Below are 11,706 nucleotides of genomic sequence, written 5' to 3' on the forward strand. Positions count from 1 at the left end.
ACCGTGAGTAAATGGACTATTATTTGTAGACTAAAATATCAAAATGAAACAAACAATAAAATCATAACAAAATAAATTAAAATGCCTGACTTCCGACATGGTCTTGCATATAGGAATCGGCAGTAACTCGATGATATACCTACTAATAAAATTTTGTGTGTATTTATTATAACTTCGTCTTCTTTATCTAATATTTCACAACCATGAAAGTTAATTTCGACCAATCCATCTCTTTCTTTCCATTTTTTCTTGTATTATAAGGCGAAGTAGATGGAATTTAGGTCCTCTAATTATTATATGGCCGAAGTATTCTGTTTTTCTCATGTTTTTCTTCTATTTATACGTAATCCTATTTAATTTCTCAATTTTTATTTTAAAATTAATTTTTGTTTTTTTTTTTCAAATTTTTTGCATTTTTTTACCCTGGGTTTTGGCGCCCCTAAAGGATGGCGCCCGTGTGCATTGCACACTTTGCACATATGGTAGCGGGGGCCCTGGCGTTCTCATAGATACAATGTTTGCATATTGTATGTTTGATTATTGCAACATATTTGTGGTATATTCTATAGCCTGTTAAAGCATCTCATATTGGTAGACTACCTATATCAAGTGTTTTCTCATAGTCTACAAATATTAGGGCGAGTGATTTATTCCATTCCAAAATTTATGAGTTATTGTACATACTTTGCATGTATTCACAAGCATTTTGAATACATTTTAAATACTTGTTTTAAAATCAATATTTCAATTTCAACTTATCCCTAATAGCACACGACGTCCTTTGGACGTCCAAAATAGGTCCATTTTTGGTCCTTACGTCCATGGACTATAAACGGACGTCCTTTGGACGTCCCATGTTGGACGTCCTTCGGAAGGAATAAATATGGACGTCCTTTGGACGTCCGACGTTGGACGTCCTTCGGACGGAATAAATATGGACGTCCTTTGAACGTCCGACGTTGAACGTCCTTTGGACCTCCATACTGGACGAAATACGGACGTTTTATGAACGCTTATATATTTTATATTGGACACATTATTACGGGATCAAATAGCAAAATAATTCAATAAAATATTAACTTACGCGTTAACTTTACGTTAATGAAATACAGTCAAACCTGTCAGTAACGGCCACTAAAATGAAAGAACTATTGGCCGATATAGAAAGGTGGCCGTTATTGCCAGTTTTTGTAGTCTAGATATACAGTAAAACTTGTGTTACTGGCCACCTGATAAAATCGGCCACCTGTACTAACGGCCGGTTTAAATATTCCCCAAACCAATTATATCTGGACTACAAAAACTGGCAGTACCGGTCACCTTTCTATATCGGCCAATAGCTTTTCATTTTTAGTGGCCGTTACTGACAGGTTTTACTGTAATTGGTTTGGGGAATTTTTAAACTGACCGTTAGTACAGGTGGCCGGTGTTTGCAGGGGGCCGGTAACACAGGTTTTACTGTAGTTTAAATCGAAAAGATTAAATCTTAATTCAAAATTGTATATACAATTATTACAATTATAAACAAACTATATAGTTTAATATCCAAAACATGTTTTTGATTTTATGTAATGTAATGAAAATCTTATTTGTAAATTATTGGTTACAATGTTTAACAATAGGAAATATTCAAGAATAAATAAAATAAAAGTTTAATCCTAACAACACAAAACATTCCAGGAATATAGGTACTACCGTTCTATTCCGTGAACATCTATCTGATTAAATTATATTATGGGTGGAAAGTTACCACAAGATATTCTATGAACATAGTACAATGTCTTCCTGGAGGGGTAAAATTTTCCATTACAAGATTTTAAGAGAGGCCATTTACTGTTCAATTTGCGTTCATTTTCAAATTTGCCGCGCGAGTATCTATGTAGCGTCGCGTGGTCATTGGTCATCACATTTCATTTTCATAAGATAAAAGATAACCGATAGATAACCTAAAAATTTAGTAAAAATTTTGATTGGAAAAAAATGCATCGATAAGGGGGTGTGGGAAATGGAAATTAGTGGCTTTTCTGCTGTACTGTCTGCTAGTCAAATCACACAACACTTTTTTCTATGCTGCTAGTTTTTGCTCTGGGCTCTGGCTGGATCTCTTGTTTAAACAATTTTGTAAGTATTATAAAATCCGTTTTCAATTTTCTTTATTCTTTATGAAACGAATCATTTATGCATGCATATTATTATCTGTAAATAGTACCTATTTTTTTTTTATTTTTAATTGTAAAGAATAGAAAAATTACCCTTCATTTTAATTTTTTTTAGAATCAGCTGAAAGTGGCCTACAAAAAAAAACCAAGAAGGAAATATATAGCCTTGTGGCTATGAAAGGCAAAAGAGAGATATAAAAAGTGTATTGGCTAGTTGGAAGAAAGTCCACATTGTCCATGCATAATAAGTTATTACTTTATCAACAAATATCAAGAAGATAGCAGGGTCACGAGCAACAACTTCATAAGTTCAAGAATATCGAGGAAATCCAGCTCCTCGATACTACTGGGCAAACTAGAAGATTGAAGAGGACAAAGCCTTTTGAACTAGTTTGAGTGATAGGTGATAGTGAAAAACGGAGCATAGTGCTTGTGTGCTGTGCCTGTGTATGTTAGAATAGTGCACGATCTTGTTAGATTAGATAAGAGACGCTATGGGGTAAGCTCTTCATTTTAAGAAACAGTAGTAATTTAGGTTAAATTAAAATTGCTCATTGGTCAGTTATGACCAGATTGTTTTTTTATGTTTGGCAAAAAGGACTTAAGTCAGAATTGCACATTGATAATGTTTTGATGATTTCTGGACCAGAAAAAAACTGTTGTAGATGTAAACTGTATGTACAGTAGAATCTACTACAGTACTGTAGAAATCATCAAAACATTATCGATGTGCAATTCTGACTTAAGCCCTTTTTCCCAAACATCAGAGAATTGTAATGTACAATAATTCTCCTATCTGCTTTTTCATGAATTTTGTAGGAGATGAAAAACCATTTTTAGGATCATCTGCTTTCACATGTAAATTTTGACATGTTTTGTAGTAAATAGATAGTTGAATTTACTACAAAACATGTCAAAAAATATATGAAAACAGGAGGTGACTATAAAAAAAGTTTTTAGTCTCTCTTACAAAACTCATGAAAAAACAAATCGGAGGTATGTCACATCAGTGACTATATCCAGGGAATGTCTAAAAAATATACTTTGATGTCCCAAGAACCAAATATAACCTACAGTCCATCTAATTTACTTACTGTTGCACGTCATTATCTACGCCAGAGATCTAAGTTGACATAGTTGCCAAAGTATAAAAAGATCCTGAATCCATTTTAAATCAAATATATCACATAATTATTGTAAACGTGGATTATACAACAAAACAAATTAATATTCAATGTAAATAAGTAAAAACTTAAGAAATAGAGAACAAGAATTAAGTTATAATCTTTTAAGATTTGCAGTGCAAGAGTTTTTGCACTGCATTGTTAATAATTAAAAAACGGCTCCAAACTCTTGGCAAAAAGCTGGTAGGTTTCTTTGTATAAGTTTGTCTACAATAACAACTAAAAAAGTTGTCAGATACCTCGATTATTCCAAGTCGTTATAAAATTAGGTGAAATTTATATTTTTATAGTAGAGGATCTTTTTATAGTAAAGTAAATAATAAAAACAGTAAATATAATAAATAAAACAGATACTTATAGTAAAGAATATAAACAAATATGAAGTGTCATCACCGTAACTGTCAAATAAATGTTACCAATTTATTCTAAAATGTCACCTTCGTTCGATTACAGTTACAGTGTGATCCGAACAAATCTGCTTCATAAAAACGCTTTATAATCCATTTATACAAATTAAATGAAACATATTATTGTGTATTTCTTTAGGTTAACATTAATAGAAATCTTCAAATATTATTTCTACGCGTATATAATAAAATATGTCTAGTGGCTGTAATTCCATTGTACTCGGCAAAGTGATTCTAAAAAAGAACACACCTACCGCCTAAATATTTCAGTTAAAATAAATAACAGTTAGTAAATTAGACGAAGTATGTAGATTAGTGATGTAACGAATATTCGTATTCGCATTCGCATTCGCGAATATTCGCATGTTTTTGCATATTCGCATTCGCATCCGCATTCGCGAAATTTGTGCGAATGTTTTGCGAATATGAAAACCAGAAAAAAATAATTTTAAGATAATATTAGGTTAATAAAATCGAAATCTATTCACTTCTGATCTTTTTTTATTAAGAAAAGGTAACTTAATCTCAAACATGCAGCTACTCTCAAATGGAAATATGCAGGACACAACAGCAGACAAAGAGATGGAAGATGGAATGAAGCGATAACTCACTGGAGACCTTGGGACTACAAAAGAGGAAGGGGCAGACCACATACGAGATGGTCGAATGACCTAAAGAGATACGCAGCGACCAGATCGACAGCATTAGCACTGAACCGAGAAGAGTGGAAAAGTAAGGGGGAGTCCTACGTTCAACTTTGGACAAATGAAGGGCAATAGATAGATAGAACTTAACCTTGTATAATCACATTATCAGCCTTCACTTTTTTTTTTATTATTTGGTATTATGTAATAAAGCTTAAGATTCAGATTGATTTACACTAAATATCACTTAACTTTTCATTAAAAATTTAGGAAACATTACAAAAATAGAAACAAATTAAAAAAAAAACTGAACATTCGCATTCGCATCCGCATTCGCGAATGTCAGTAGCAGATATTCGCATTCGCATTCGTATTCGCGAATATTAAAAAATGACATTCGTTACATCACTAATGTAGATATATACAGGGTGTAACAAAAATACAGGTCATAAATTTAATCACATATTCTGGGACCAAAAATAGTTTGATTGGACCTAACTTACCTTAGTACAAATGTGCACACAAGAAAAGTTACAGCCCTTTGAAGTTATATATATAATAGCACTAAGGGCCTTAGAGGCCCATGGCTTGAAAAGTTTGTTTTTTTCTTCATTTTCACGTTTCTTTATGTACTGAGATCTTCTCTGGCTTGATATGTGATTTTTCTCCATTCCTTCCTGTTATTCATTTTTCTTTTCTGACCCTGTAGCACCATTCTTTCCAAATCTTTTTCGACCTCTTGCTTCCATCTATTTTTCGGCCTTCCTCTTCTCTTTCTTGAAGCTGTAGTGTAGTTTAGTACCATTTTTGGAGTCCTCGTGTTTGGCATCCTTTCAATGTGACCTCGCCATCTAAGTCTCTGTGCCTTTATCACTCATTTGAAGTTACAAGATGAAGTGATTTTTTCCAATATATCGAAAACTATTAGAGATTTTTTATTGAAAATGGACATGTGGCATTATTATGGCAGCAGTATCTTACGAAAAAACTATAGTAAAATTTGGACACCCCATAAAAATATTTTGGGGGTTTTGTTCCTTTAAACCCCCCCAAACTTTTGTGCACGTTTCAATTTAATTATTATTGTAGTACCATTTAAACACAACGTTTTAAAAACTTTTTTGCCTCTTATTGCTTTTTCGAAAAGTCAATTTTTATCGAAATATTTTGAATATTTGTCAAATCCACCACATATTTGTATATGGTTAAGTACGATTATGGAGACTTGGTAATAATATGCAGACTTATTTATGCTTTACATTTTTAGGTATATTTTGAACCATATTAAAAAAGAAGCCAGATCTCGATAAAATGTGCCTTATCGAAAAAATACAAAGAGGCAAAAAAGTTTTAAAAACATTCTGTTTAACTAATGGTACCTCAGTAATAGTTTAGTTTAATTGGAACGTACACAAACATTTGGGGGGTTTAAAGGAACAAAACCCCCATAAAATTTTTATGTAGACATGTTAAAAAAGAAGTCGCAACTCAATAAAAACTGCCTTATCTGAAAAATACTAAGAAACAAAAATATTGAATTTAACTAATGGTACCACAATAATAAAATTGAATTGGAACGTACACAAAAGTTTGGGAGGATCTAAGGGATCAAGACCCCCATAAAAATTTTATGGGGTGCACAAATTTCACCATAATTTTTCTTTAAGATATTCCTGCCATAATACTGCCACATGTCCATTTTCAATAAAAAATCGCTAATAGTTTTCGATATAATCGAAAAAATCGATTTTCATTTTGTAATTTCAAAGGGCTGTAACTTTTTTTATGTGCATATTTGTACTAAGGTAAGTTAGGTTCATTCGAACTATTTTTGGTCCCAGAATATGTGATTTAATTTATGACGTGTATTTTTATTACACCCTGTATATACAACCGATTACGCACCACCTTAAAAAGTGGGCATTTTTGATGTCTCGAATTTCCTAAACCTGTTGTTGCATCTAAGTGATTTTTTTATAATATTCTAGCCTAGGCTATAGGTTAAGTACCTCCTTATGCTTGTCATGCACGGGGAGCTATACTGTAATATATATTATATCACATCGCACTCGATAGTAATGAGTGAGCCTGCACATACGGAACCATTTGTTTCCTGTCTGCAGGCTCACTCATTACTATAGAGAGCGATATGATATGTACATATATTACAGCATAGCTCCCTGTGCATGACAAGCTTAAGGAGGTAACCTATAGCCTAGGCTATAATATTATAAAAAAATCACTTAGATGAAACAACAGGTTTAGGAAATACGAGACATCAAAAATACCCCATATTTAAGGTGGTGAGTTAATTTCTTGGAGAAGTGTATTGTAATTTAATGTAAATAATGTAATATCCAATAATTGTAATTTAATATAAGATGTAATATAAGTTCCTTAAAAAATATATTTTTTATTTCCCACGACATTAGATGGATGTTCGGCAGCAAGACATTGGACCAAACTGGGACGTCCTATGAAGGCCAATTGACGTCCACCGAACGTCCCTTCGGATGTTAAGTGGACCTCCATTGGGCGTTTGGCAACGTGGCATTTGGACCAAAATTGGACGTCCTGTTAAGGTCCAATTCACGTCCCCTAGAACATCCGGTTAAGGTCCAATTTACTTCCGATTAAGGTCCAATTTACGTCCGATTAAGGTCCCATTTACGTCCGATTAAGGTCCAATTTACGTCCTATTAAGGTCCAATTTACGTCCGATAAGGTCCAATTTACGTCCGATTAAGGTCCAATTTACGTCCGATTAAGGTCCCATTTACGTCCGATTAAGGTCCAATTTACGTCCTATTAAGGTCCAATTTACGTCCGGTTAAGGTCCAATTTACGTCCGATTAAGGTCCCATTTACGTCCGATTAAGGTCCCATTTACGTCCCATTAAGGTCCAATTTACGTCCTATTAAGGTCCAATTTACGTCCGATTAAGGTCCAATTTACGTCCGATTAAGGTCCAATTTATGTCCGATTAAGGTCCAATTTACGTCCGATTAAGGTCCAATTTATGTCCGATTAAGGTCCAATTTACGTCCGATTAAGGTCCAATTTACGTCCCCTAGGACGTCCGATCAAGGTCCAAATTACGTCCGATTAAGGTCCAATATACGTCCCCTCGGACCTTAGATGGACGTCCAATGGACGTTCGGTAGCGCGACATTTGGACCAAAATAGGACGTATAAAGGACGTTCCTCGGACGAAAACGGACGTCCAATGGACATCCCTAAAGTCCGTGAAGGACGTCCATTGGACGTCCTTGTGCTATTAGGGATACTTTCGACCCCCTGGTCTATTCGATACTGGTTTCGAGCTCAGTATTTAAGATTTTTATCTGAAAGTAGGAAGACAATTCAAATAAAACACGGAAACTAAAACTGTTTATAGTCTTTAATTTGTTTCAAACTATCGCATTCCTAATAAAATTTGGCCATGCATAAATTCGAAGAATTCGAAAAAGACAAAAAGTAATATATAATATAAAGGAAAAGGTAAAAATGCATAAAAGTGTTTGGTTTAGGCATACCTCATCTTCAATCTTTGAGCTCGACCTAGGTAATACTATTAACAGTTTTCTTAGTTAAGGGAGATATTCAATTATATATAATCGTTAAAATGTCGTAGGTACACGATATGGAACCAATATCACTTAACAATCAACTTACTTTACAGCAAGGGTTGTAATTTAAGGCATGAATTACTAAAATTTTATTATCTACATAGACTATCTACAATTTGCTTATTTACGAAACAATACACACCCTTAAAAATGCAATTAACGCGACTTTTTACAGCATCGTTATCATTAATTTACTATTACAAATTCAATGATTAGATTTTATGAAGTATCGTTATATATTTTCGATAATTAATTTGGTTTTGGACATGCTTTTAAAGTATGGGTAATATTGTATTTTTTCTTTACTGCTTTGGTTTTTTTTTCTGACTGAATATCTGGGAGATTTTATTACAAGACTGAAAACAGAAGTACACTCTACATTACTTGCATTTATGGTGCTACTCCATTGTGGGTGTAGGCTGTTCCTCTACATATATCCGTGGTGTATCGAAAGATACATAGGTCTATAGTTTATCGTCGCTTTTTCTAAATTATTCTAAATAACTAATAATCTACAGAGACCGTAATGGGTCTCTGAGCAATGTGTAATATTGCGGCTCGTTCCCATTAACTAATATACTCGAATTGGTACATAATATTATTTCAAAATAAAAATGTGTACCATTTTTATTAAAATAAAAATGTGTACCATTTTTATTCGGTTGCGATGCGAAGGCAAACCAATCTTACTTTTTAATTAGAATACGGAGTGCAGTCCAGTTCCTTTAACCGCGATTTTCTGCTCTTATTGGAGCTTCATCAGAAGAAACGTAGGCACTGTTCTCCATAATCCAACTAAATTGCATCGAGAAGTTTTCCCACACATCGCAACCAAATGGATGATAATAGGTGGCTAGCGCCATCTGGCAATTGAAAGACGAAGTTTTCAATCCTAGTAGCAAATTAATAATATTGAAAAATATTAAAAATCACTAAAAGATTTTTAAATTGAAAACTTATTGGTACATTTTCATGGCAACACCTCCAAGACTTCTATAATTTGCAAGTCATATGGATGCTGCAGTGAAGACGAGAGGAAAGGAATTCTACACTTTGCAATTCACATCCCCCGTCTGCAGCCGGCCAAATTCCAACTGAAAAATGCACCTGGTTACTCTACGGAGTAATACGAAAATAAAATAAAAATGTGTACCATTTTTATTCGGTTGCGATATTCGAATATTATTTCAATTTTTGTATTAGTGCTCTAATAGTTAAATCTTCCTTTAGCATTATTCGAAATTTTATATATCTGTTTATTTACGGCATCTCAGTTGTCCAACATTTCAACTTTACGATAACCTAAGATGGGTCTTCGTGGTAGTTTTATAATAGTATGGAAGAGATATGCTATTATGTGTGGAAGAGAAATGATATGTGTGAGAGACCAGACCTAAAGCAAGGGACATTGGTATATATATACTAGTGTAATATTTAATGTTAAGGCCTTAAATATATGATCATCATCAACGGCGTTACAACTCTTCTTGAGTCTTTGCCGCGTTTACTATTGCCTTTCATGTTTGGCGGTCCTTTGTCACTATTTCCCATTGTCTCACTCACATCTTCTCCATATCCTTTCTGTCGGTACCTTTTCAGCTTTTTCTAGACCGTCCTACCTTGTCCCGTATATCTGGCCTTTTCCAAAGCACATTATTTATAAGAAGATTGTAGTTACTACGTATCACATATCCTGTCTATCTTAGTCTATAGGTCTTTATATAACTCACTGGATTTTCCTTTACGAAGAGTAGAGACTCTAACTCGTTTTTTGTCTACGCCTCCTTCGTTTGTCACACTATCTCTGCAAGAACCATATATCCGTCGAAGGATTCTACGTTCCTATACCAGTAATTTATTTAATTCTTTTTTTGTTAGCGTCGATGGTTTTGTATATCTGGATTTTTGCACCTTGCGAGAAAATTTTTAACCTAATTAGATGTTGCATTGTAAAGAAAGATCTGTTTCTCGCCATTATTCGCGTTTCAACTTATCGTTCTATTTTGTTGTCATTGGTAACAGTTGCTCTTAGATACCTAGATATTTAAATTCTTTAACCACTTCGAATTTATTATCGTTTATAATAACATTTTGTCTTATTCGTCGTCGTGCTTGTTTCGAAACGACCATGTATTTTGCTTTGTATTTTACCTTTAGACCAATATTTAATGCAGTTTCTTCAAAGCTCGGGAAAATATCCTTATCGTCTAAGGGTAAGAACAGAACAAGTGGGTCGAGGTGGAGGTGTAGGTCGCGGTGGATGCTACTAGTTAAGTGGCGGTCGATGTCGACAGCACATAGGAAGGAGGTCACCTGCGCTGTCAGTCGAGCTAGAATCACTATCAAGTGAAGTAGTTTAATGAAATTTGAATGACAAAAAGACTGCTTTTGCGATGTTGTGTCAGTCAAGTGATGATAGTGATGAAATGTCAGCTGTAAATAATCAAATCCTCCTTCATATTTCAAAAATTTACTGAATATACTTTAGAAATTCAGAATAAACTGAATACAAAAAAGGGATTATATAAAAAGTATCAACTCAGATAGCGCAGGTAATGACAACTTAGCTTCGAACGAACCAATCACAGGGAAGCATCCTTGTAGGCCGCGCAGTAGACATCCATGTAAAACAAACTCATTTTATTTTCAAATCATCGATGTAAACCTCCTGGATGGCATCGCGCTAAACCTCCACCGCGACTTACGTGCTCTGTTCTCTTTCATTCAGTACAATGTGTTTGTTTTACATGGATGTCGACATCGACCGCGACCTCCACCTCCACCTCCACCGAGACCCACTTGTTCTGTTCTTACCCTAATGTTTGTTGTGATACTGCATCTACGTCATCGGAAAAATGATATTTGCTCCACGAGTAGCTATGTCTGGTTTGATTTTCGGATAAATTTTTCGCATGACATATTCTAAGGCCAGGCTAAACAATAGGGATATCAGATCTTCCTGTCTCAGCCCAGAATTTACGCAGAAATCATTAGATGTTTTTCTCATATTCAAACTTGTGCAAAAGAGTTTCTTACACATATTTGCAGTACCGCAGATAGTTTTTTACTTAAATATATGAGGTATGGAAAACTAAAGCATGTTCGTTTTTTGACAGTTTTTCCATGCTATAAAAATTAATCCCACAACCCATGACTTGATGTCTGTTAACCCCATGACGTCATTTTTGTAAGAAATGTCTCTGGTATGATATAAATCAATATAAAGGCTTGTTAACAACACATTCGTTCCATTATATTGCAATGGTATATAATATCTTGATGACCTTTCTAACCGTAAAATGTTATTTAATTTCGTTGTAAAACTAAACAAGAGCCGTTTTATTTTAGTTAGTTCAGAGAGCGCCAAAAGCACCCTGACCGGTTTCAATCCTTGTTAGGATATCACCAGAGAGTGCATATTTGATTCTCTCTGAACAACTAAAATTCAGGCTGCCAGCATCGATTCACAACGAAATAACCTGATGGTGTGGATGCCGTAGCGACATCTGGTAAAGACAAGTGAAAGTTTTACTGTTTTATTCTTAATAAAATTAAAAATAATATCAAAAATAAAACTTTATTGGGACCAATCTTCTGGTAACACCTTCTTGGTTTCTAAAAGTTGCTTCTTCTTCTTCTTCCTTCTTGTATGTAGGCTTTAAAGCCTGTTTATTCTTCAATA

The 11,706-nt window shown here is 34.2% G+C and overlaps 1 long non-coding RNA gene across 1 annotated transcript; it reads left to right on the forward strand.

The window, feature by feature from the left end:
• Positions 1-762: 762 nt before the first annotated feature.
• Positions 763-6,032, forward strand: LOC126885040 (uncharacterized). The gene is made up of 2 exons (XR_007698245.1): positions 763-2,121; positions 2,275-6,032. It is a non-coding gene; the product is annotated as an uncharacterized LOC126885040 (long non-coding RNA).
• Positions 6,033-11,706: the final 5,674 nt, after the last annotated feature.

Source organism: Diabrotica virgifera, chromosome 5 (genome assembly GCF_917563875.1).
Source record: "Diabrotica virgifera virgifera chromosome 5, PGI_DIABVI_V3a".
NCBI classification, from domain to species: Eukaryota; Metazoa; Arthropoda; class Insecta; order Coleoptera; family Chrysomelidae; genus Diabrotica; species Diabrotica virgifera.